Here is a 24861-nt window from a genome sequence, read left to right as displayed (position 1 = left end):
TTCCAAGCAGCTGGATGTTTAAATATGTAGTGTCCTCCCCAGGAGATCTTACTTTTTTTTTTTTTTTTTTTTTTTTTTTTAGATGGAGACTCTGTTGCCCAGGCTGGAGTACAGTGGTGTGATTTTGGCTCACTGCAACCTCCGCCTCCCTGGTTCAAACAATTCTCCTGCCTCAGCCTCCTGAGTAGCTGGGATTACAGGCATGTGCCACCACGCCTGGCTAATTTTTGTATTTTTGGTAGAGATGGGGTTTCACCACGTTGGTCAGGCTGGTCTCGAACTCCTGACCTCGTGGTCTGCCCACCTCGGCCTCCCAAAGTGCTGGGATTACAGGTGTGAGCCACTGCGCCCAGCCGAGATCTTACTTTGATGTAAAGTATCAAGCTATCCTGCTGTTGTGTTCCACCCCTCATTCTTCAGTCTCCTCTGCTGCTTCTACTCACAGGAGTGTTTTATTTCACACATTTATCAGTCAAGCACCCACTTGTTAGCAGTAGACACTTATTTTTAGCCCTTGTGATATCCATCAAGCACAATTTTAATCATAACTAAACATAACATTAACTTAACCATAATTATGAGTGCACATATATGATCTTCTTCCTTAACAAATAATACCTATTAAATTGTTAGATGATAACATCATGACATTTCTTCTTATAAATCTAAGAATCTTAGCATAGGATAGCAGCTCAGCCTGTTTAGGTTCAGGATAATGAGCTATCTTTCCTACTCTGATGAAATTTCTCCATTTGACCTCAGTCAGGACCACCCAGCCCATAGACTTCTATTGTCCACAAGTTTACTTTTTCCTGCTCTCTCTAACCCAGTCCAACATATCATTTGTTGTAATCAACATAACTTCATTTCTCAATCCAGTTGGCTTTGTTGGATCTTGATTTATTTGCCTTCTTGCAAGTCTTTCAACTCCATTTGAAACTTTTTTCCCATTCCCCAAAGAAAAAACTGTCAATCAAAAATTATATGTCTAAGAAAGCTATAGAACAACAATAAAGACAAAATATGCATCTGATTAAGGTCTACAAACATCTGTAAGGAACTCAAACAAATTTACAAGAGAAAAATAATGCCATTAAAAAGTGGCAAAGGATATGAACAGACATTTTTGAAAAGAAGACATATGGGCTGGGAGCCACCTCACACCTGTAATCCCAGCACTTTGGGAGGCCCGGGGGGCAGATCACGAGGTCAGGAGATCAAGACCAGCCTGGCTAAAATGGTGAAACCTCGTCTTTACTAAAAATACAAAAAATTAGCCGGGCTCGGTGGCATGCACCTGTAGTCTCAGCTACTCGGGAAGCTGAGGCAGGAGAATCACTTGAACCTGGGAGGCAGAGGTTGCAGTGAGCAGAGATCACGCCACTGCACTCCAGCCTGGGTGACAGAATGAGACTCCGTTTCAAAAAACAACAACAAAAAAGACATACATGCAGCCAAAAAGCATATGAAAAAAAGCTCAATATCACTGATCATTAGAGAAATGCAAATCAAAACCACAATGAGACACCATCTCACACCATTCAGAATGGCTAGTTACTATTAAAAAGTAAAAAAAAAAAATAACAGTTGCTGGTGAAATTGTGGAGAAAAGGGAAACACTTATACACAGTGAAAGTGTACATTAGTTCAATCATTGTGGAAAGCAGTATCGCAATTCCTTAAAGAGCTAAAAGCAGAACTACCATTTGACACAGCAATCCCATTACTGGGTATATACCCAGAGGAATATACATTATTCTACCATAAAGACACGTGCATGCAAATGTTCATTGCAGCACTATTCACAATGGCAAAGATGTGGAATCAACCTAAATGTCCATCAATGACAGACTGGATACTAAAAATGTGGTACATGCCCACCGTGGAATATTATTAAGCCATAAAAAAGAACGAGACCACGTCATTTGCAGAGACATGGATGGAGCTGGAGGCCATTCTCTTTAGCACACTAACATAGGAACAGAAAACCCAATATCACATGGTCTCACTTGAAAGTGGGAGGTAGGCCGGGCACTGTGACTCACCCCTGTAATCCCAGCACTTTCAGAGGCCAAGGCAGCAGGATCACCTGAGGTCAGGGGTTTGAGACCAGCCTGGCCAACATGGCAAAACCCCATCTCTACTAAAAATACAAAATTAGCTGGGCGTGGTGGTGGACACCTGTAATCCCAGCTACTCTGGAGGCTGAGGCAGGAGAATCACTTGAACCTGGGAGGCAGAGTTTGCAGTGAGTTGAGATCACACCACTGCTCCACAGCGTGGGCAGCAGAGTGAGACTCCATCTCAAAAAAAAAAAGTAGGAGGTAAATTACAAGAACTCATGAACTAATGAAAACACTGGGATTTATATACTTGAATGTGGTAGGTGGGAGGAGGGAGAGAAGCAGAAAAGATAACTATTGAGTACTGGCCTTAATACCTAGGTGTGAAATAATCTGTACAATAAACCCTCATGACATGAGTTTACCTATATAAAAAGCCTTCACATGTACTCCCAAACTGAAAATAATTTTTTTAAATATCAGCATTAATTATAGCAATTAGAGTCATAATCTTTTATAACAGAAGAAACTTCGAGTAATTTTTTAATTGTTCCAAAGGCTTATTCTCACACAATATTCTTTCTGCTTATTTCTTGTTAACTGCAGAGAAACTGTAGAAATGTGAGATACTAAAAATTAAAAATAAATACATTGAAAAACACAAATTCTCAAAATGAAGTTAAGAAGAAATAAATATATAAATAGCTCTACATAGAAATAAATGTAACATATTAATAGATCTATAACAAAGAAAGAGATCAAATTAATTAGAACTTTTACACAAAGAAAAGCCCCAGGACAAATGGCTTAACTGGTAAATTCTATCAAGCATTCAATAAAGAATTAATACTGGGCCAGGCGCGGTGGCTCACACTTGTAATCCCAGCACTTTGGGAGGCTGAGGTAGATGGATCACCTGAGGTCAGGAGTTCAAGACCAGCCTGACCAACATGGAGAAACCCGTCTCTACTAAAAATACAAAATTAGCCGGGTGTGGTAGTGCATGCCTGTAATCCCAGCTATTTGGGAAGCTGAGGCAGAAGAATCGCTTGAACCCAGGAGACGGAGGTTGCAGTGAGCCGAGATCACACCATTGCACTCCAGCCTGGACAACAAGAGTGAAACTCCATCTCAAATAATAATAATAATAATTAATACTAACTTTTCACAAATACTCCAAAAAATTGAATCAGTGAAAACGTTTCCCAAGTCATTCTTTCAGATCAGCATTACTATGATTCCAAAATCAAACAGAAACATTACTAGATAAAAAATGACTTATCATTACCCTTCATGCATACAGACACTAAGATTCTAAAACAAACAAAAAAAAAACTAGCAAACTGAATCTGAATCTAGCAAAATATAAAACTTTTTAACACCATTGTCAAATGGGATTATTTCGCAAATGCGATGTTGGCTTAAAATCTAAAAATCAAACAATTTTCTAGTTTAGAAAATAAGTAGAACCATCTTCTATTACAGACTTACATAATCATGTATATTAGCAAGGTATTCCCCAAAAACCCACTAGACCTAATAAACAAGCTCACCAAGGTCACAAGATACAAAAACAACCTATAAGACTGAATTGTACTTTTAGATGAGAGCGATGAAAAATCTGAAAGTAAACAATTCTTTTTATAACAGCATCAAAGAAAGAAACATTTAGAAATAAATTTGCTGAGCATGTTGGCTCATGCCTGTAATCCCAGCACTTTGGGAGGCCAAGACAGGTGGATCACTTGAAGACAGGAGCTCGAGACCAGCCTGGACAACATGGAGAAAACCCGTCTCTACCAAAAATACAAAAATTAGCCAAGTGTAGTGGCACACGCCTGTAGGCCCAGCCACTCAGGATGCTGAGGTGAGAGGATCACCTGAGTCCTGGAGATTGAGGCTTGCAGTGGGCCAAGATAGTGCCACTGCACGTCAGCCTGGGTGAGAAAGCAAGACCCTGTCTAAACAAACAAACAAGCAAACAAAAACTAGAATGAGATCATAGTTATTGCTCAATAGATTATTATATCAAAAAGATGGTAACAAGTGTTGACTAAAGTGTGAAGAATACGGAATCCTCACACATTGTTGATGAGAATTAAAATAATGCAGCCATCACATGAGAAAAGGCAATTCTTCGCAAAGTTATACATGGTTTTACATATGACTCAGAGATCCCATCCTCAGGTAAATACCCAAAAGAATGAAAATCTGCAGCACTCAAAGATTCATATGTGAATGCTTACATCAGCACTCTTCATATAGCCAAAATGAATAGAATCCAAATATCCACTAACTAGTGGAAGAAAAAATAGTATGTGCCATAGCCATACAACAGAATATTACTCACTAATCAAAAGGAATGAAGAAGTGATGCTTACTACAACAGGAATGGACCTCTAAAACATTAAGCCAAGTGAAAGAAATCAGACCCAAAAGACTATTTAATTGATTATTTCACTTATAAGAAATTTTTATAAAAGACTCACCTTTAGAAACAGAAAATAGATTGAGGATTGTCTAAGGTTGGGACAGTAATGGGGAGTGAATGTGAATTGACTAAAATTTTCTTTAAGAGAAAAAGACCTGATGACGGAGCCAAAATGCTGACTGGGTGCAAGGAGGAACATCTCCCACCCAGAGACCAGGACATCAGGAAGATGGGCAAACTTTGAGCCGATCTTTGGAGGGAAGGCATTGAGAGTAGATGGAGGGAGAACACAGATGCTGGGCTGAAGAAGGAGGATGCTGGGAATGCTGCACAGGGCTGCTGAGCATTGGAACTCATTTCTGGCCCCTGGTGACTCTTGAAGAACGGGTGGGTTGAGCAGGTGAAGAGTGACCCACTCTCACCGCAGACCTCTGGAATTCTATAAGTAGGAGGTCCTACAACCCCCACAAACATTTGAGCTGGCAGAGAGAGCTGCTTAGATAGAAGGAAAGGGCCAGACTCTAGCCTGTGCAGAGCCCAGAAGGGTTGGCATGGAAATAGCCACAGTGGGCCATGACTAAGGATGCCCATCTCCCAAGGTTTGTCATGCTCTTCTAGGAGACTTTAGCCTTAGAGTTACTGTCATACCTGGACAGGGCAAGACAGTCTTGCAGTGGAATGGGCCAGTCTGGCTTGAGCACCTCCCTGTCTGCTGTCCTCTCCTGAGGACCCAGCATGGCTGCACCCATTTGCAGCACAGCCTCAGATGCCTAACCAGGGTGCTTCCCTGGGGCCCTCATCATAGCTCCTTTGCTGGAAGACTGAACCTGACTGTTGGACAGCTCCAGCAGACTGACCACTGCCAACATGCACCAGCCCACTCACAGATTACCCCCACTACAGCCTCCGCCTGCTGCTTTGCTGGTATAAACTCACCCAAGAACACCCTCTCCCCCCGACTGCTTTGCTGATGTGCAGTGCATGTGGGTGGACCTTGCCTTTCCCACTGGGGCACGTGAACACATGCACCCCACAGCACCTGACCACCACCATTGTGAGTGCACCCCAACACCTTTCCTCTGCTAATGGGTGGGAACCCTGCTCTGCCACCACCATTGGCATGAAAACACACACAAATGCCCACAACTGTGCCACTGCTGCTGCTAGCACAAATGCATGCACAAACACCAGCAATCCACTCCTACTACACCACTGCCATTGAAGGCATGAACGCACACACAAACACTAACAAGCCCACCCTCACCAGTGCCCTGCCACTGCTACTGCCACAACCAGTGTGAGTGTGGGCACCACACATGTCTAATTTTAATTGTTTTTGTAGAGACAGGGTCTCCCAATGCTGCCCAGGCTGGTCTTGAACTCTTGGGCTCAAACAATCTTCCTGCCTCAGCCTTCCAAAGTTCTGAGATTATAGATGTGAGCCACTGCTCCTGGACTAGCTCCAATTTTGAAAGAAGTTCTACTCTGTGTAAAGGCTATCAAACAGCATTGCATGTTACAAAGAACTCTTGGGTGAAAGAAAGAGTCAATTGGTATGGCAAATTTTATTGCTGTCTTATTTTAAGAAATTGCCACAGTCAACCCAACCTTCAGCAACAACCACCCTGATTCACAGCCATCAAAGTCAAGGAGAGACCCTCAGCCAGGAAAAATATTATGACTTGCCAAAGGCTCAGATGTTCATTAGCACTTTTTAGCAATGAAGTATTTTAAACTAAGGTGTGTACTTTTTTGGACATAATGCTATTGTACACTTAACAGACTATAGTATCATGTAAACATAATTTGTATGCACTGGAAAACAAAAAATGCATGTGACTTGCTTTATCGCAATATTCACTTTGTTGTGCTGGGCTGAAACTGAACATGCAATACTTTGCAGTATGCCTGTACCTTTTAAAAAATGAATACAGTGGATAAATATCACAAACATAATGTTACACCAAGAAGCCAGATGCAAAAGTATACATGTTATCTCATTTCATTTGTTTAACAAAACAGCAGACAAAACAGAGTTTCTGGCTTCAGGTAAGGGTGGAGTCCCTTTTTGAACAAACACTCTCACTGAAAATAATAAGTTCTTGCATCCAACACAGGAGCACTCAGATTCATAAAACAAGCTCTTAGAGACCTATGAAGAGACTTAGATAAGCAGACAATAAGAGTGGGAGACTTCAACACCCCCACTGACACTTTTAGAGAAATCACAGAGGCAAAATGTAGCAAAGATGTTTGGAACCTGAACTCAACACTTGACCAATTGGACCTAACAGACATTCACAGAACTGTCTACCTCAAAACAATAGAATATACATTCTTCACATGGCACATAATCTAGAATCAACCTTTCAATCGGCCATAAGACAATTCTCAGCAAATTCAAAAAATGAAATTATACCAACCACACTCCTGGACCACAGCACAGTAAAAATAGAAATCAGCACTAAGAAGATGCTCAGAACTATACAATTACATGGAAATTAACAACATGCTCCTGAAAGATTTCTGGGTAAACAATGAAATTAAGGCAGGAATCAAGAATTTCTTTGAAACAATGACAACAAAGATACAACATACCAGAAACTCAGGGACACAGCTAAAGTAATGTTAAGAGGAAAGGTTAAAGCACTAAATGCCCACATCAGTTAGAAATATCTTGAATTAACAACTTCACATCACAACTAGAAGAACTAGAAAAACAAGAGCAAACCAAACTCAGAACTAACAAGACAGGAAATAACCAAAATCAGAGCTGAACCAAATGAAATTGAGACATGAAAAACTGTACAAAGGAGCAATGAAACCAGAAGTTGGTTATTTGAAAGAATAAATAAGATTGATAGTGCACTAGCTAGACTAATGAAAAAAAGAGAAGATCCAAATAAACACAATCAGAAATTACAAAGAGGACATTACCCTTGACTCCACAGAAATACAAAAACTCTCAGAGGCTACCATGAACAACTCTGTGCACACAAACTAGAAAACTTAGAAGAAACAAATAAATGCCTGGAAACACACAACCTCCCAAGATTGAACCAGGGAGAAATTGAAACCCTGAACAGACCAATAATGGCTTCTGAAATTGAATCAGTAATAAAAAGCCTACCAACCAGAAAAAGTTCAGGACCAGACAGATTCACAGCTGAGTTTCACAGATATAGAAAGAAGAGCTGGTACTATTACTACTGAAATTATTCTTAAAAAAAAAAAATTAAAAAGGAGGAACTCCTCCCTAACTCATTCTATGAGGCCAGCAACATCCGGATACCAAAACCTGGCAGAGACACAACTGAAAAAGAAAAATTCACCCAATATCACTGATGAACAATTCAATTTTCGAAGTGAAGGAACTCAGATCCAAAAAGCTGTATATTCAGCCCTCTGTATCCATGAAGTTTGTATTCTTGGATTCAACCAACCAAGGATCAAAAATATAATTAGGCCTATGATGATTGCATCCCTACTAAATCTATAGAGTTATTTTTCTTGTTAGAATCCCCTAAACAATATCAGTATAACAACTATTGACATAGCATTTACATTGCATTAGGTATTATAAGTAGCCTAGATATGACTTAAAGTTTGTGTGCATAGGTTATATAAAAATAGTGTACCATTTTACATAATGGATTGAGCATCTACAGATTTTCATATTTGCAGGGATTTGAAAAAAAATCCACCATTTATACTGAGAGACAACTGTAAATTATATAAATCTATTTATAGAGCATTGTAAGAAAGAGCAAAATTATAGAGATGGAAAACGAGCAGTAGTGGCCAAAGGAAGGGATGGGGAAAGTTGTTTACAGAAAGAGACAGTGTAAGAGAAATTTGGTGGGTGAAAAAAAGTTCTGTGTGGTACTCCAGAGGTGAAAGATGACTCTAGAACATTGTTAAAACCTGTTGAACTGTACGTCACAAAGAACAAATTTTTCTGCATAAAAATTTTAAAAAATCAGGCCAGGTGCAGTGGCTCATGCCTGTAATCCCAGCACTTTGAGAGGCCGAGGTGGGTGAGGTGGGTGGAACACCTGAGGTCAGGAGTTCAAGACCAGCCTAGACAACATAGTGAAACTCCATCTCTGAAATACAAAAATTAGCTGGGCATGGTGGTGGGCACCTGTAATCCCTGTTAAGCTACTTGGGAGGCTGAAGCAGGAGAATTGCTTGAACCTTGGAGGTGGATGTTGCAGTGAGCTGAGATTGTGCCATTGCACTCCAGCCTGGGCAACAGAGCAAAACTCCATCTCAAAACAAATTTTTTTTTAATAGATCAAGTTGCTGAAGAAATTCAAATAGAATATAGACAATGACAGATGAATTAAACTATATTCCAAATGTATGACATGCTGACTATTTTACCAGGGTTGCGGATGAAAAGTCCTGACCCAAGTAACTTTGGGAAACATACTGGATATTTCAAGAATCAAAATCTCTACACAAACACTAAACTATATTTCAACTTTATTGTTCAAATTCCTCTGTCAGGAAGATTTGTCTCTTCCCTCCCTCTTTCTTCCTTCCATTTTTCCTTCCTTTTCATTTCTTCTTTCTTTCTTTTCTTTTTTCTTTTTTTTGAAATGGAGTCTCACTCTATCACCCAGGCTGGAGTGCAGTGGTACAATCTCAGCTCACTGCAACTTCCGCCTCCCGGGTTCACGTGATTCTCCTGTCTCAGCCTCCCGAGTACCTGGGACTACAGGCATGCACCACCACACTTGGCTAATTTTGTATTTTTAGTAGAGACAGGGTTTCACAATGTTGTCCAGGCTGGTCTTGAACTCCTGGAGTCAGGTGATCCACCTGCCTCGGCCTCCCAAAGTGCTGGGATGAAAGGTGTGAGTCAACGTGCCCGGCTGGTATTTACTTTCTAATTATACATGGACCTTTACATAAACACTTTGCGCATGCATGCAATTCTGTATGCATATTATAACATCAATAAATATTAAATATTACAGGTTGGGCATGGTGGCTCACGCCTGTAATCCCAACACTTTGGGAGGCCAAGACGGGTGGATCGCGAGGTCAGGAATTGAAGACCAACCTGACCAACATGGTGAAACCTCATTTCTACTAAAAATACAACAATTAGCCAGGCATGGTGGCATGTGCCTGTAATCTCAGCTACTCAGGAGGCTGAGGCAGGAGAAACACCTGAACCCAGGAGGTAGAGGTTGCACTGAGCCGAGATTATGCCATTGCACTCCAGCCTGGGCAAGAGAGTGAGACTCCATCTCAGGGGAAAAAAAAAAAATCTGAACTCAGTATCTCAGTGTAACAGAAATGTTTTACTTTCTTTTGTTTTGTAGGGGAAAGAAAGACAGATCAGACTGTTACTGTGTCTGTGTAGAAAGAGGAAGGCATAAGAAACTCCATTTTGATCTGTACTAAGAAAAATTCTTCTGCCTTGAGATGCTTTCAATCTGTAACCCTAGCCCCAAGCCTGTGCTCGCAGAAACATGTGTATTGACTCAAGGTTTAATGGATTTAGGGCTGTGCAGGATGTGCTTTGTTAAAAATGTGTTTGCAGGCAGTATGCTTGGTAAAAGTCATCACCATTCTCCCATCTCAAGTACCCAGGGACACAATGCACTGTGGAAGGCTGCAGGGACCTCTGCCCAAGAAAGCCTGGGTATTATCCAAGGTTTCTCCCCACTGAGGCAGCCTGAGATATGGCCTTGTGGGAAGGGAAAGACCTGACTGTCCCCCAGCCCAACACCTGTAAAGGGTCTGTGCTGAGGAGGATTAGTGAAAGAGGAAGGCCTCTTTGCAGTTGAGGTAAGAGGAAAGCATCTGTCTCCTGCTTGTCCCTGGGAATGGAATGTCTCGGTGTAAAACCCAATCATACATTCTATTTACTGAGCTAGGAGAAAACCACCTTATGGCTGGAGGTGAGACATGCTGGCAGCAATACTGCTCTTTACTGCACTGAGATGTTTGTGTAAAGTCAAACATAAATCTGGCCTATGCGCACATCCAGGCACAGCAACTTTCCTTAAACTTATTTATGACACAGTCCTTTGCTCACATGTTTTCCTGCTGACCCTCTCCCCACCATTACCCTATAGTCCTGCCACATCTCCCTCGCCTAGATATTAGAGATAGTGATCAATAAATACTGAGGGAACTCAGAGACCAGTGCCAGTGCAGGTCCTCACTTGCTGAGCACTGGTCCCCTGGGCCCACTTTTCTTCCCCTATACTTTGTCTCTGTGTCTTATTTCTTTTCTCAGTCTCTCATCTCCACCTTGCGAGAAATACCACAGGTGTGGAGGGGCAGGCCCCTTTCACATTTTAAAGTGGGACATGTCCACTCATATTGTCAGATGAGTTTTAATATTTTAAGATATTTATTCATGTCCTACCCCTTGGGTGATCCCTAGGTCTTTCAGTTTTTGTCTCAAGAAATTTTCATGGTTTTGATTTTTACGCAAATTTTTCTGGCAAAGGTCTCCTCCACAATAATGCTCACCAAGGCCAGGCACCTTGTAGTAGGGCACTTGAAAAATGCATAGAAATCAGGAGCACAATGAATAGCAGAAGTGAGTCATTACAGGAATGCTTGTAATTTTTGCCCATTGATTTTGTATCCTGAGACTTTGCTGAAGTTGCTGATCAGCTTAAGGAGTTTTTGGGCTGAGATGATGCAGTTTTCTAAATATACAATCATGTCATCTGCAAACAGAGACAATTTAACTTCCTCTCTTCCTGTTTGAATACCCTTTATTTCTTTCTCTTGCCTGATATCCCTGACCAGAACTTCCAATACTATGTTGAATAGGAGTGATGAGAGAGGGCATCCTTGTCTTGTGCCGGTTTTCAAAGGGAACGCTTCCAGCTTTTGCCCATTCAGTATATTGGCTATGGGTTTGTCAAAAATAGCTCTTATTATTTTGAGATATGTTCCATTAATACCTAGTTTAGTGAGAGATTTTTAAATGAAGGAATGTTGAATTTTATCAAAGGCCTTTTCTACATCTATTGAGATAATCATGTGGTTTTTGCCATTAGTTCTGTTTATGTGATGGATTACGTTTATTGATTTGTGTATGTTGAACCAGCTTTGCAAAAGGGATGAAGTCAACTTGATCATGGCGGATAAGCTTTTTGATGTGCTGCTGGATTTGGTTTGCCAGTATTTTATTGAGAATTTTTGCATCAATATTCATCAGGGATACTGGCCTAAAGTTTTCTTTTTTGTTGTGTCTCTGCCAGGTTTTGGTATCAGGATGATGCTGGCCTCATAAAATGAGTTATGGAGAAGCCCATCATTTTCAATTATTTGGAATAGTTTCAGAAGGAGTGGTACCAGCTCTTTGTACATCTGGTAGAATTTGGCTGTGAATCCAGCTGGTCCTGGAATTTTTTTGGTAGGTAGGCTGGCAGAGAGCCAAATCATGAATGAACTCCTGTTCACAATTGCTACAAAAGAATAAAATACCTAATACAGCTAACTAGGGATGTGAAGAACCTCTTCAAGGAGAACTACAAACCACTATTCAAGGAAATAACAGAGTACAGAAACAAATGGAAAAACATTTCATCCTCATGGATTGGAAGAATCAACAACGTGAAAATTGCCATACTGTGCAAAGTAATTTATAGATTCAATGCTATTCCCATCAAACTACCATTGACCTTCTTCACAGAATTAGAAAAAACTACTTTAAATTTCATATGGAACCAAAAAAGGGCCTGTATAGCTAAGAAAATCCTAAGCAAAAAGAACAAAGCTGGAGGCATCATACTATCTGACTTCAAACTACACTACAAGGCTACAATAACCAAAACAGCATGGTACTGGTACCAAAACAGACATATAGAACAATGGAACAGAACAGAGAACTCAGAAATAACACCATACATCTACAACCATCTGATCTTCAACAAACCAGACAAAAACAAGCAATGAGGAAAGGATTCCCTATTTAATAAATGGTGCTGGGAAAACTGGCTACCCATATGAAGAAAATTGAAACTAGACCCCTTCCTTACACACCTTAGACAAAAATTAACTCAAGATGGATTACAGATTTAAATGTAAAACCCAAAACCATAAAAACCCTAGAAGAAACCCTAGGTAATACCATTCAGGACATAGGCATGGGCAAAGACTTCATGACAAAAACATCAAAAGCAATTGCAACAAAAGCCAGAATTGACAAACAGGATCTAATTAAACTATAGAACTTTTTCACAGCTATAATCAGAGTGAACAGGAAACCTACAGAATGGGAGAAAATTTTTGCAATCTACCCATCTGACAAAGGTCTAATATCTAGAATCTACAAGGAACTTAAACAAATTTACAACTAAAAAACAACCCCATCAACAAGTGGGCAAAGGATATGAACAGACACTTCTCAAAAGAAGATATTTATGTGGCCAGCAAACATGAAAAAAAGCTCAACATCACTGATCATTAAAGAAATGCACATCAAAACCACAGTGAGATACCATCTCACGCCAGTCAGAATGGTGATTATAAAAAGTCAAGAAACAATAGATGCTGGCAAGGCTGTGGAGAAATAGGAATGCTTTTACACTGTTGGTGGGAATGTAAAGTAGTTCAACCATTGTGGAAGACAGTGTGGTGATTCCTCAAGGATCTAGAACCAGAAATACCATTTGATCCAGCAATCCCATTACTGGGTATATACTCAAAGGAATGTAAATCATTCTACTATAAAGATACATGTACACATATGTTTATTGCAGCACTATTTACAATAGCAAAGACATGGAACCAACCCAAATGCCCATCACTGACAGACTGAATGGAGAAAATGTGGTACATATACACCATGGAATACTATGCAGCCATATAAAGTAATGAGATTATGTCCTTTGCAGGGACATGGATGAAGCTGGCAGCCATCATCCTCAGCAAACTAACACAGGAACAGAAAGCCAAACACTGCATGTTCTCACTCATAACTGGGAGTTGAGCAATGAGAACACATGGACACAAGGAGGGGAACAACATACACCGGGGCCAGTCATGGGGTGAGGGGTGAGGGGAGGAGAGCAGTAGGACAAATAACTAATGCATGCAGGGCTTAAAACCTAGATGATGGGTTAATAGGTGCAGCAAACCACCATGGCACACATATACCTACACGTTCTGCACTTGTATCCTGGAACTTAAAGTAAAATAAAAGAATTGAAAAAATAAAAAGAAGTGGGTTATTACAAAGGATAGTCAGTAGGTAACGGAGGCAAGACTGAAAGGCCACAACTGAGCAGCAAACATTTTTACATTCATTTAAGAAACTATTTTCAACTAGTTCACTAAGAGATATTGATTTAAATCAGTGGTGCTAGGCTTAGCCACACCCTATAATCATCTAGAGAATTTTAACCACAGTTACTGAGGTCTCCAGGAATTCTGACTTGCTATATTGTAACTTGGGTTTGAGAATTTTAAAAGCCCCCAGGTGATTGTAACATGCAGCTGGGGGCAAGAATCCCTGGTTGAGGGTGAGGGATGCATTAGTTGCATGTGATTTCCATGTGAGCTGTGGAGATTTGCCTGATGGCCATTGCTGAGTTTCAGGTCATGTAAAACAGCTTTGCCTTATTAAAAATCAAAGAACACATACAAGCTATACTCAGCCTGTTAGGCTAAATTGCATAGGAGGAAATGTTTTCTCAGAAGATCTGTCTTCATGTCACTTTCTTTCAGAATTAGAGGTTTTTTCAGGCACAGCAGTATGATTTAGTCTTTGTTGAAAATCACAGATAGCATACGAATACCAAAAAGGGACAAAAATAATTTGCACATATGTAGAGTATATTACATGTGATTATCCTATGATAAGAAATTTTTAAAAAATAACGTTGGGCCTTGATTTTCTAAACTCAGCCCTCAGCAATTTCCCCAAATTGTAACAGACCCAACATATTTGTATGAGCATGTCACAGTAATATACCAATACACTGAGGCAGCAAGGTTTGCAGCAGAGAAAGAGTTTGCTAATCACAGGCAGCTGAAATAGAAGATGAGAAGACCCCTCAAATCCAACTCCCTGAGGAGTTCTGGGCTGGAGTTTTTAAGGGGATCATGAAGAGTGAGGGGCTGAGCAACTGGGGTCATTGATTGGCTGGGATAGGTGGCATGAAATCCTGAGGATGTGGAAACTGCATTCTTTTCTAAATTAGTTTCTTGTGGGATCTTTCAGACCAACAGACATCAGTAGTTTTACTTGTATGCAGGACCTGAAAGAATGTCTCAAATAGAAAACTTGACACTTCATAATTCTTAAGTTGTTATCTATAGAGCAATTGAGGGGAACTATAATCCCATGACAGGGAGTGCGTGTGATTCTGGGCAATCAGCAGCCAACTGTGAGGAAGCAGATCGGGGAGCAGCTGAGCTCATGATCAATGCTGAGTGTGTTGCAAGCCTGACTTATTTTCATTTCCCACCCACCCCCCACCCTTTTTCCTGATTAATTTTATAAAGCATAAACTTTACAGTGTAAGGAATGGTCTCAAAATTATTCCAAGTTCTTCCCAGATGTTTCAGGAGCATTCTCTGGAGGGGATTATTCCCAGTGGTAGAGTACTAGATGGATGAAAATGTCAAAGTAATTACTGCTTCTATTGCAGAAGTGTCACTCTCCAGAACCTCAAAGGCCTAGGGAAGCTTCATGAGTAGTGTGATCTACAGAGGTGCATGGGCTTTGGGGTCAGGCAGGGTTGATCCTGAGCCCCAGCCCAGTCTCTTAGTAGCTGTGGGGGTTTGGAAAACAAAAGGGGTTCAGGCCCTTCACCTCCCTGAGGTTAGAAGGGACCTTGGAGCTTCACTTCAATGTGGCAACCGCTGGCCATATAAGCCTACTGAGCACGTGGAATGTGTATGGTCTGAATTGAGAAGTACCAAACACTTAAATACAGAGAGAATTTTGAAGCTTTAGTACCAAAATGTATACCTTATTAATAATTTAATATCAATCACATATTACAATAATATTTTGAATCTACTGAGTTAAATAAATTATAATCAATTTCACCTGTTTCTTTTTCTTTTCTTCCATGTGGCTACTAGAAAATGTAACGTGATGCATATGGCTCACCATTTATATCTATTGGACACTGCTGCATTAGAGGATTGCCTCTCTTTTTGAAGCTCAGGCTACTTCCTCAAATGACTAGAGGCCAGGAAGTTTATAAAATGTAAATTTTTAAAATAATTGTCACTTTTCCATTTTTGAATAATATATTTATTATTTATAAATAAATATAACTTTATATACAAGGTTAAATGTGAATGTCCCACAGGTGGGACCAGGCCCCAGAGCAGGGAGAAAGCCCAGCCTGAAAAGGGCTGCACTGCAGCCAAGAACCTGTGATCCTGGCCTCATTCAGCCTCATGCCCCATTGTAACTCCTGTCACTCAGGGGTTGAGCAGGGCAGGCACTAGAGCCCTATCCATTCAGTGGCACTGGGGTGGGAACTATTAAAACAGGCACACAGCCAGTTAGAAGAGGGCAGCCCTCCACCATCTGGTGGGTCTCTGTCTCTCTTTTGTCTGCCTGACCTGGGGGCTGGTCTCCACTACTCTGTCTCCTACATTCCAGGGCACCCCAGGTGGCTCTGCAGCAGCCATAGTTGTCCTATGACCTGCAAATACTGAGAGATACATAGGAAGGCTGCCAGGACAGCCCAGAATCCAGAAAATGGTGAGTGTGTCAGAGCAGGTGTACTGAGATGGAGAAGGAGGCTGATAGAACCTGGCTAGGAATGGCTGTCGCAGGACCTGATGAACCCACTCGGCAGACAAGAGCCCCCACTGCCTCAGCTCAGGCCTCAGCCCCTCCAGCATAGGGCGGGTGCTAGACAGCAGCTGAGAACCTACATGTTCTGTTCTTTTCCTAGGAGGCAGCTTCAGCCCCAGCCAGGAGCCCTCTCTGGGCAGCTCTGTGCCTGCACCCTGAGTCTCTCCCAGAGTGTGTGGTGATGATGTGGGGGCCATCAGGGAGAATACCAACTCAGATTATGGGATTCCTGCATGAAAGAAGCTGTGGTCCATGGGGTTTCCAGTCCCTCCTTTCTCATGTTAAAGATTAGACTGAGTTACCATTAAAGTGTTAAAGACCTTATTTGAGCAGATAGCAATTCATGAATCAGGGAGCAACTGGCCATGGTTTGTGGTTTGGGGGCTCACTGAAGGGGCTTTAAGGAAAGGCTTTTTATAAGGTAAATGAGGAAGCAACTCCCATTAAATTGTTCATTGGTTACAGTTATGTGGTCACCTTATTTGTACTATTCAGGTGGAAATTTTCTGATTACAGAACATAATCGGGTTAACTGGCAGTTTGTAGTTGGTTAAGCCTGTCTTTTTTCCTCTAAATTAGTAATTTACAAAAAAAATGCATTTAACTTATATTTAAGTTTTCTTAGGTATAAACCTAGAGTATTACAGCTGATTCAATTTAATCGCTTCCTATTTAGTTATTTTCACACACACTGAGAGCCTAGTTTTGCCTGCATTTTCTGCATGTATGGAAAGCACAGTCTCAAATCCACCTGTTCCCTGAGGCTAACTCTTCTAGTGCTTACAGGAAAATCCTAAATTTCCTATTCCTTTTCCACATTCCCAAACACCAATTTTAGTTTTTTATTAGTCAGTTTTTGATATTATGCTCAATCTGTAGAAAGACTATTATAAATATTTTATTTTAATTATAGCCAAATTATACACAAAATTCCTTTCCTAAATTCCCTTTCACAAACCTTAACACAACTTATTTTTTTATTTTATTATTATTATACTTTAAGTTTTAGGGTACATGTGCACAATGTGCAGGTTAGTTACATATGGATACATGTGCCATGCTGGTGCGCTGCACCCACTAACTCATAATCTAGCATTAGGTATATCTCCCAATGCTATCCCTCCCCCCTCCCCCCACCCCACAACAGTCCCCAGAGTGTGATGTTCCCCTTCCTGTGTCCATGTGTTCTCATTGTTCAATTCCCACCTATGAGTGAGAATATGTGGTGTTTGGTTTTTTGTTCTTGCGATAGTTTACTGAGAATGATGATTTCCAATTTCATCCATGTCCCTACAAAGGACATGAACTCATCATTTTTTATGGCTGCATAGTATTCCATGGTGTATATGTGCCACATTTTCTTAATCCAGTCTATCATTGTTGGACATTTGGGTTGGTTCCAAGTCTTTGCTATTGTGAATAGTGCCACAATAAACATATGTGTGCATGTGTCTTTATAGCAGCATGATTTAGAGTCCTCTGGGTACATACCCAGTAACGGGATGGCTGGGTCAAATGGTATTTCTAGTTCTAGATCCCTGAGGAATGGCCACACTGACTTCCACAAGGGATGAACTAGTTTACAGTCCCACCAACAGTGTAAAAGTGTTCCTATTTCTCCACATCCTCTCCAGCACCTGTTGTTTCCTGACTTTTTAATGATTGCCATTCTAACTGGTGTGAGATGGTATCTCATTGTGGTTTTGATTTGCATTTCTCTGATGGCCAGTGATGGTGAGCATTTTTTCATGTGTCTTTTGGCTGCATAAATGTCTTCTTTTGAGAAGTGTCTGTTCATGTCCTTCTCCCACTTTTTGATGGGGTTGTTTGTTTTTTTCTTGTAAATTTGTTTGAGTTCATTGTAGATTCTGGATATTAGCCCTTTGTCAGATGAGTAGGTTGTGAAAATTTTCTCCCATTTTGTAGGTTGCCTGTTCACTCTGATGGTAGTTTCTTTTGCTGTGCAGAAGCTCTTTAGTTTAATTAGATCCCATTTGTCAGTTTTGGCTTTTGTTGCCATTGCTTTTGGTGTTTTAGACATGAAGTCCTTGCCCATGCCTATGTCCTGAATGGTAATGCCTAGGTTTTCTTCTAGGGTTTTTATGGTTTTAGGTCTAACATGTAAGTCTTTAATCCATCTTGAATTAATTTTTGTATAATGTGTAAGGAAAGGATCCAGTTTCAGCTCTCTACATATGGCTAGCCAGTTTTCCCAGCACCATTTATTAAATAGGGAATCATTTCCCCATTGCTTATTTTTGTCAGGTTTGTCAAAGATCAGATAGTTGTAGATATGCGGCATTATTTCTGAGGGCTCTGTTCTGTTCCATTGATCTATATCTCTGTTTTGGTACCAGTACCATGCTGTTTTGGTTACTGTAGCCTTGTACTATAATTTGAAGTCAGGTAGTGTGATGCCTCCAGCTTTGTTCTTTTGGCTTAGGATTGACTTGGCGATGCGGGCTCTTTTTTGGTTCCATATGAACTTTAAAGTAGTTTTTTCCAATTCTGTGAAGAAAGTCATTGGTAGCTTGATGGGGATGGCACTGAATCTGTAAATTACCTTGGGCAGTATGGCCATTTTCATGATATTGATTCTTCCTACCCATGAGCATGGAATGTTCTTCCATTTGTTTGTATCCTCTTTTATTTCCTTGAGCAGTAGTTTCTAGTTCTCCTTGAAGAGGTCCTTCACATCCCTTGTAAGTTGGATTCCTAGGTATTTTATTCTCTTTGAAGCAATTGTGAATGGGAGTTCACTCATGATTTGGCTCTCTGTTTGTCTGTTATTGATGTATAAGAATGCTTGTGATTTTTGTACATTGATTTTGTATCCTGAGACTTTGCTGAAGTTGCTTATCAGCTTGAGGAGATTTTGGGCTGAGATGATGGGGTTTTCTAGATACACAATCATGTCATCTGCAAAAAGGGACAATTTGACTTCCTCTTTTACTAATTGAATACCCTTTATTTCCTTCTCCTGCCTAATTGCCCTGGCCAGAACTTCCAACACTATGTTGAATAGGAGTGGTGAGAGAGGGCATCCCTGTCTTGTGCCAGTTTTCAAAGGGAATGCTTCCAGTTTTTGCCCATTCAGTATGATATTGGCTGTGGGTTTGTCATAAATAGCTCTTATTATTTTGAGATATGTCCCATCAATACCTAATTTATTGAGAGCTTTTAGCGTGAAGGGTTGTTGAATTTTGTCAAAGGCCTTTTCTGCATCTATTGAGATAATCATGTGGTTTTTGTCTTTGGTTCTGTTTATATGCTGGATTACATTTATTGATTTGTGTATGTTGAACCAGCCTCGCATCCCAGGGATGGAGTGCACTTGATCATGGTGGATAAGCTTTTTGATGTGCTGCTGGATTTGGTTTGCCAGTATTTTATTGAGGATTTTTGCATCAATGTTCATCAAGGATATTGGTCTAAAATTCTCTTTTTTGGTTCTGTCTCTGCCCGGCTTTGGCATCAGGATGATGCTGGCCTCATAAAATGAGTTAGGGAGGATTCCCTCTTTTTCTATTGATTGGAATAGTTTCAGAAGGAATGGTACCAGTTCCTCCTTGTACCTCTGGTAGAATTCAGCTGTGAATCCATCTGGTCCTGGACTCTTTTTGGTTGGTAAGCTATTGATTATTGCCACAATTTCAGCTCCTGTTATTGGTCTATTCAGAGATTCAACTTCTTCCTGGTTTAGTCTTGGAAGCATGTATGTGTAGAGGAATTTATCCATTTCTTCTAGATTTTCTAGTTTATTTGCATAGAGGTGTTTGTAGTATTCTCTGATGGTAGTTTGTATTTCTGTGGGATCGGTGGTGATATCCCCTTTGTCATTTTTTATTGCATCTATTTGATTCTTCTTTTTTTCTTTATTAGTCTTGCTAGCAGTCTATCAATTTTGTTGATCCTTTCAAAAAACCAGCTCCTGGATTCATTAATTTTTTGAAGGGTTTTTTGTGTCTCTATTTCCTTCAGTTCTGCTCTGATTTTAGTTATTTCTTGCCTTCTGCTAGCTTTGAATGTGTTTGCTCTTGCTTTTCTAGTTCTTTTAATTGTGATGTTAGGATGTCAATTTTAGATCTTTCTTCTTTCTCTTGTGGGCATTTAGTGCTATAAATCTCCCTCTACACACTGCTTTGAATGCATCCTAGAGATTCTGGTATGTTGTGTCTTTGTTCTCATTGGTTTCAAAGAAAATCTTTATTTCTGCCTTCATTTTGTTATGTACCCAGTAGTCATTCAGGAGCAGGTTGTTCAGTTTCCATGTAGTTGAGTGGTTTTGAGTGAGTTTCTTAATCCTCAGTCCTAGTTTGATTGCACTGTGGTCTGAGAGACAATTTGTTATAATTTCTGATCTTTTACATTTGCTGAGGAGAGCTTTACTTCCAATTATGTGGTCAGTTTTGGAATAGGTGTGGTGTGGTGCTGAAAAAAATGTATATTCTGTTGATTTGGGGTGGAGAGTTCTGTAGATGTCTATTAGGTCTGCTTGGTGCAGAGCTGACTTCAATTCCTGGGTATCTTGTTAACTTTCTGTCTCATTGATCTGTCTAATGTTGACAGTGGGGTGTTAAAGTCTCCCATTATTAATGTGTGGGAGTCTAAGTCTCTTTGTAGGTCACTCAGGACTTGCTTTATGAATCTGGGTGCTCCTGTATTGGGTGCATATATATTTAGGATAGTTAGCTCTTCTTGTTGAATTGATCCCTTTACCATTATGTAATGGCCTTCTTTGTCTCTTTTGATCTTCATTGGTTTAAAGTCTGTTTTATCAGAGACTAGGATTGCAACCCCTGCCTTTTTTTGCTTTCCATTTGCTTGGTAGATCTTCCTCCATCCTTTTATTTTGAGCCTATGTGTATCTCTGCATGTGAGATGGGTTTCCTGAATACAGCACACTGATGGGTCTTGACTCTTTATCCAATTTGCCAGCCTGTGTCTTTTAATTGGAGCATTTAGCCCATTTACATTTAAGGTTAATATTGTTATGTGTGGATTTGATCCTGTCATTATGATATTAGCTGGTTATTTTGCTGATTAGTTGATGCAGTTTCTTCCAGTCTCGATGGTCTTTACATTTTGGCATGATTTTGCAGCGGCTGTTACTGGTTGTTCCTTTCCATGTTTAGCACTTCCTTCAGGAGCTCTTTTAGGGCAGGCCTGGTGGTGACAAAATCTATCAGCATTTGCTTGTCTGTAAAGTATTTTATTTCTCCTTCACTTATGAAGCTTAGTTTGGCTGGATATGAAATTCTGGGTTGAAAATTCTTTTCTTTAAGAAGCTTAAATATTGGCCCCCACTCTCTTCTGGCTTGTAGAGTTTCTGCTGAGAGATCCGCTGTTAGTCTGATGGGCTTCCCTTTGAGGGTAACCCGACCTTTCTCTCTGGCTGCCCTTAACATTTTTTCCTTCATTTCAACTTTGGTGAATCTGACAATTATGTGTCTTGGAGTTGCTCTTCTCGAGGAGTATCTTTGTGGCGTTCTCTGTATTTCCTGAATCTGAATGTTGGCCTGCCTTGCTAGATTGGGGAAGTTCTCCTGGATAATATCCTGCAGAGTGTTTTCCAACTTGGTTCCATTCTCCCCATCAGTTTCAGGTACACCAATCAGATGTAGATTTGTTCTTTTCACATAGTCCCACATTTCTTGGAGGCTTTGCTCATTTCTTTTTATTCTTTTTTCTCTAAACTTCCTTTCTCGCTTCATTTGATTCATTTCATCTTCCAGGGCTGATACCCTTTCTTCCATTTGATTGCATTGGCTCCTGAGGCTTCTGCATTCTTCACGTAGTTCTTGAGCCTTGGTTTTCAGCTCCATCAGCTCCTTTAAGCACTTCTCTGTATTGGTTATTCTAGTTATACATTCTTCTAAATTTTTTTCAAAGTTTTCAACTTCTTTGCCTTTGGTTTGAATATCCTCCCGTACCTCGGAGTAATTTGATCGTCTGAAGCCTTCTTCTCTCAGCTCGTCAAAGTCATTCTCTGTCCAGCTTTGTTCCATTGCTGGTGAGGAATTGTGTTCCTTTGGAGGAGGAGAGGCACTCTGCTTTTTAGAGTTTCCAGTTTTTCTGCTCTGTTTTTTCCCCATCTTTGTGGTTTTATCTACTTTTGGTCTTTGATGATGGTGATGTACAGATGGGTTTTTGGTGTGGATGTCCTTTCTGTTTGTTAGTTTTCCTTCTAACAGACAGGACCATCAGCTGCAGGTCTGTTGGAGTTTGCTAGAGGTCCACTCCAGACCCTGTTTGCCTGGGTATCAGCAGTGGTGGCTGCAGAACAGAGGATTTTTGTGAACCACGAATGCTGCTGTCTGATCATTCCTCTGGAAGTTTTGTCTCAGAGGAGTACCCGGCTGTGTGAGTTGTCAGTCTGCCCCTACTGGGGGGTGCCTCCCAGTTAGACTGCTCAGGGGTCAGGGGTCAGGAGTCAGGGACCCACTTGAGGAGGCAGCCTGCCCGTTCTCAGATCTCCAGCTGCATGCTGGGAGAACCACTGCTCTCTTCAAAGCTGTCAGACAGGGACATTTAAGTCTGCAGAGGTTACTGCTGTCTTTTTGTTTGTCTGTGCCCTGCCCCCAGAAATGGAGCCTACAGAGGCAGGCAGGCCTCCTTGGGCTGTGGTGGGCTCCACCCAGTTCGAGCTTCCTGGCCGCTTTGTTTACCTAATCAAGCCTGGGCAATGGCAGGTGCCCCTCCCCCAGCCTCACTGCCACCTTGCAGTTTGATCTCAGACTGCTGTGCTAGCAATGAGTGAGACTCCATGGGCATAGGACCCTCCGAGCCATGTGTGGGATATAATCTCTTGGTGTGCCATTTTTTAAGCCCATTGGAATAGCGCAGTATTAGTGTGGGAGTGACCCGATTTTCCAGGAGCCGGCTGTCACCCCTTTCTTTGACTAGGAAAGGGAACTGCCTGACCCCTTGTGCTTCCCGAGTGAGGGAATGCCTCACCCTGCTTTGGCTCATGCACGGTGCGCTGCACCCACTGTCCTGCACCCACTGTCTGGCACTCCCTAGTGAGATGAACCCGGTACCTCAGATGGAAATGCAGAAATCACCCATCTTCTGCGACACTCATGCTGAGAGCTGTAGACCGGAGCTGTTCCTATTCAGCCATCTTGGCTCTAGCCCCCCGAATTTCTTAGTTTTAGTGAGTTTTAGTAAATTCCTGACAATTTTTTATGTAGAAGATTACATTGTGTGCAATGAAACACAGTTCTACTTTTTTTATTCAATCTGGACAATTTTATTTTACTTTCTAGTATAATTTCCCTGGCTGGAGTACAGTGTTGGATAGAGGGTTAAAAGTGGAAATTATGATCCTGTTCACAAACTCATCAGTAAAGTACTCAGTCTTTCACCATCAAGTATAATGCTAGTTGTAGGTTTTTGTAGATTACTTTTAGCAGAACTCACTTTTTTTTCTATTAGTAGCGTTCTGGGTTTTTGGTGTTTTTTTTTTTATCACAGTGTAGGTTGGATTTTTGTCAAATGTTTTTCTGTGTCTATTGCAATGTTCTTTTTGTCATGTATTCAACTAATATTGCACATTATTGTAACTGACTTTTAGATATTAAGCTAACATTGCATTTATGAAAATAAAATCTCACTTGGCTATGGCATATAATAATGTTTATTATGTTCCTGGAATAAGTTTCCTAGTATTTAATAAGGATTTCTGTGTCTGTAGTCATTAGGGATTTTTCTCTGTAGTCTTCTTGTGATGCTTTTTTCCAACTTTGGTATCATGGCACTCCTGGCCTCATAAATTGGGAAGCGTTGCTTCTATTTTTGGAAGTTACTTTGAAGAATTAGCATGAATATTTTATTAGATGTTGATAAGATTTATCACTCAAAGCTTTTGATTCAGAGATTTTTGATATAGAAAGACTTTTAATTAATATTTTGTCTTCTGATATGACTTTATATACAGTCATGTATTATTTATCAATGGGGATGTGTTCTGAGATATGCGTTGTTAGGCATTTCAGCACTTTGCAAACAGCATAGAGTGTACTTACACCAACCTAGATGGTAAACCCTATTGCACACCTGGGCTATATGGTATAGCTTATTGTTCCTATGCTACAATTCTGTGCAGCATGTTACTCTACTGAATGCTGTAGGCAGTTGAAACACAATGCTAAGTATGTATGTATCTGAAGTTACCTAAACATAGAGAAGGTACAGCAAAAAATACAATGTAAAAGATAGAAAATGGTACACCTGTATAGGGCACTTACCATGAATGGAGCTTATGGGGCTGGAAGTTGTATAGTAAATACATAAATTAATAACATAGTCATTTATTATCATTATCAAGTATTATATACTGTACATAATTGTATGTGATATACATTTATATGACTGACAGCACAGGGTTGTCTACTCCAAGTGATATGGTTTGGCTCTGTGTCTCCACCCAAATCTCATCTTGTAGCTCCCATAATTCCTACATGTTTTGGGAGGGACCCAGTGGGAAATAACTGAATCATGGAGGCAGGTCTTTCCTGTACTGTTCTTGTAATAGTGAATAAGTCTCATGAGATCTGATG

The 24861-nt window shown here is 40.5% G+C and overlaps 1 pseudogene; it reads left to right on the top strand.

Annotated features, from left to right (window-relative positions):
• Nucleotides 1-5666: 5666 nt before the first annotated feature.
• LOC129050882 (Y-box-binding protein 3-like) overlaps nt 5667-24861 on the top strand; it is a 44835-nt pseudogene continuing 25640 nt past the window's right edge.

This window comes from Pongo abelii, chromosome 18 (assembly GCF_028885655.2).
Source record: "Pongo abelii isolate AG06213 chromosome 18, NHGRI_mPonAbe1-v2.0_pri, whole genome shotgun sequence".
NCBI classification, from domain to species: Eukaryota; Metazoa; Chordata; class Mammalia; order Primates; family Hominidae; genus Pongo; species Pongo abelii.
This window is presented reverse-complemented; position numbering and strand designations above follow the sequence as displayed.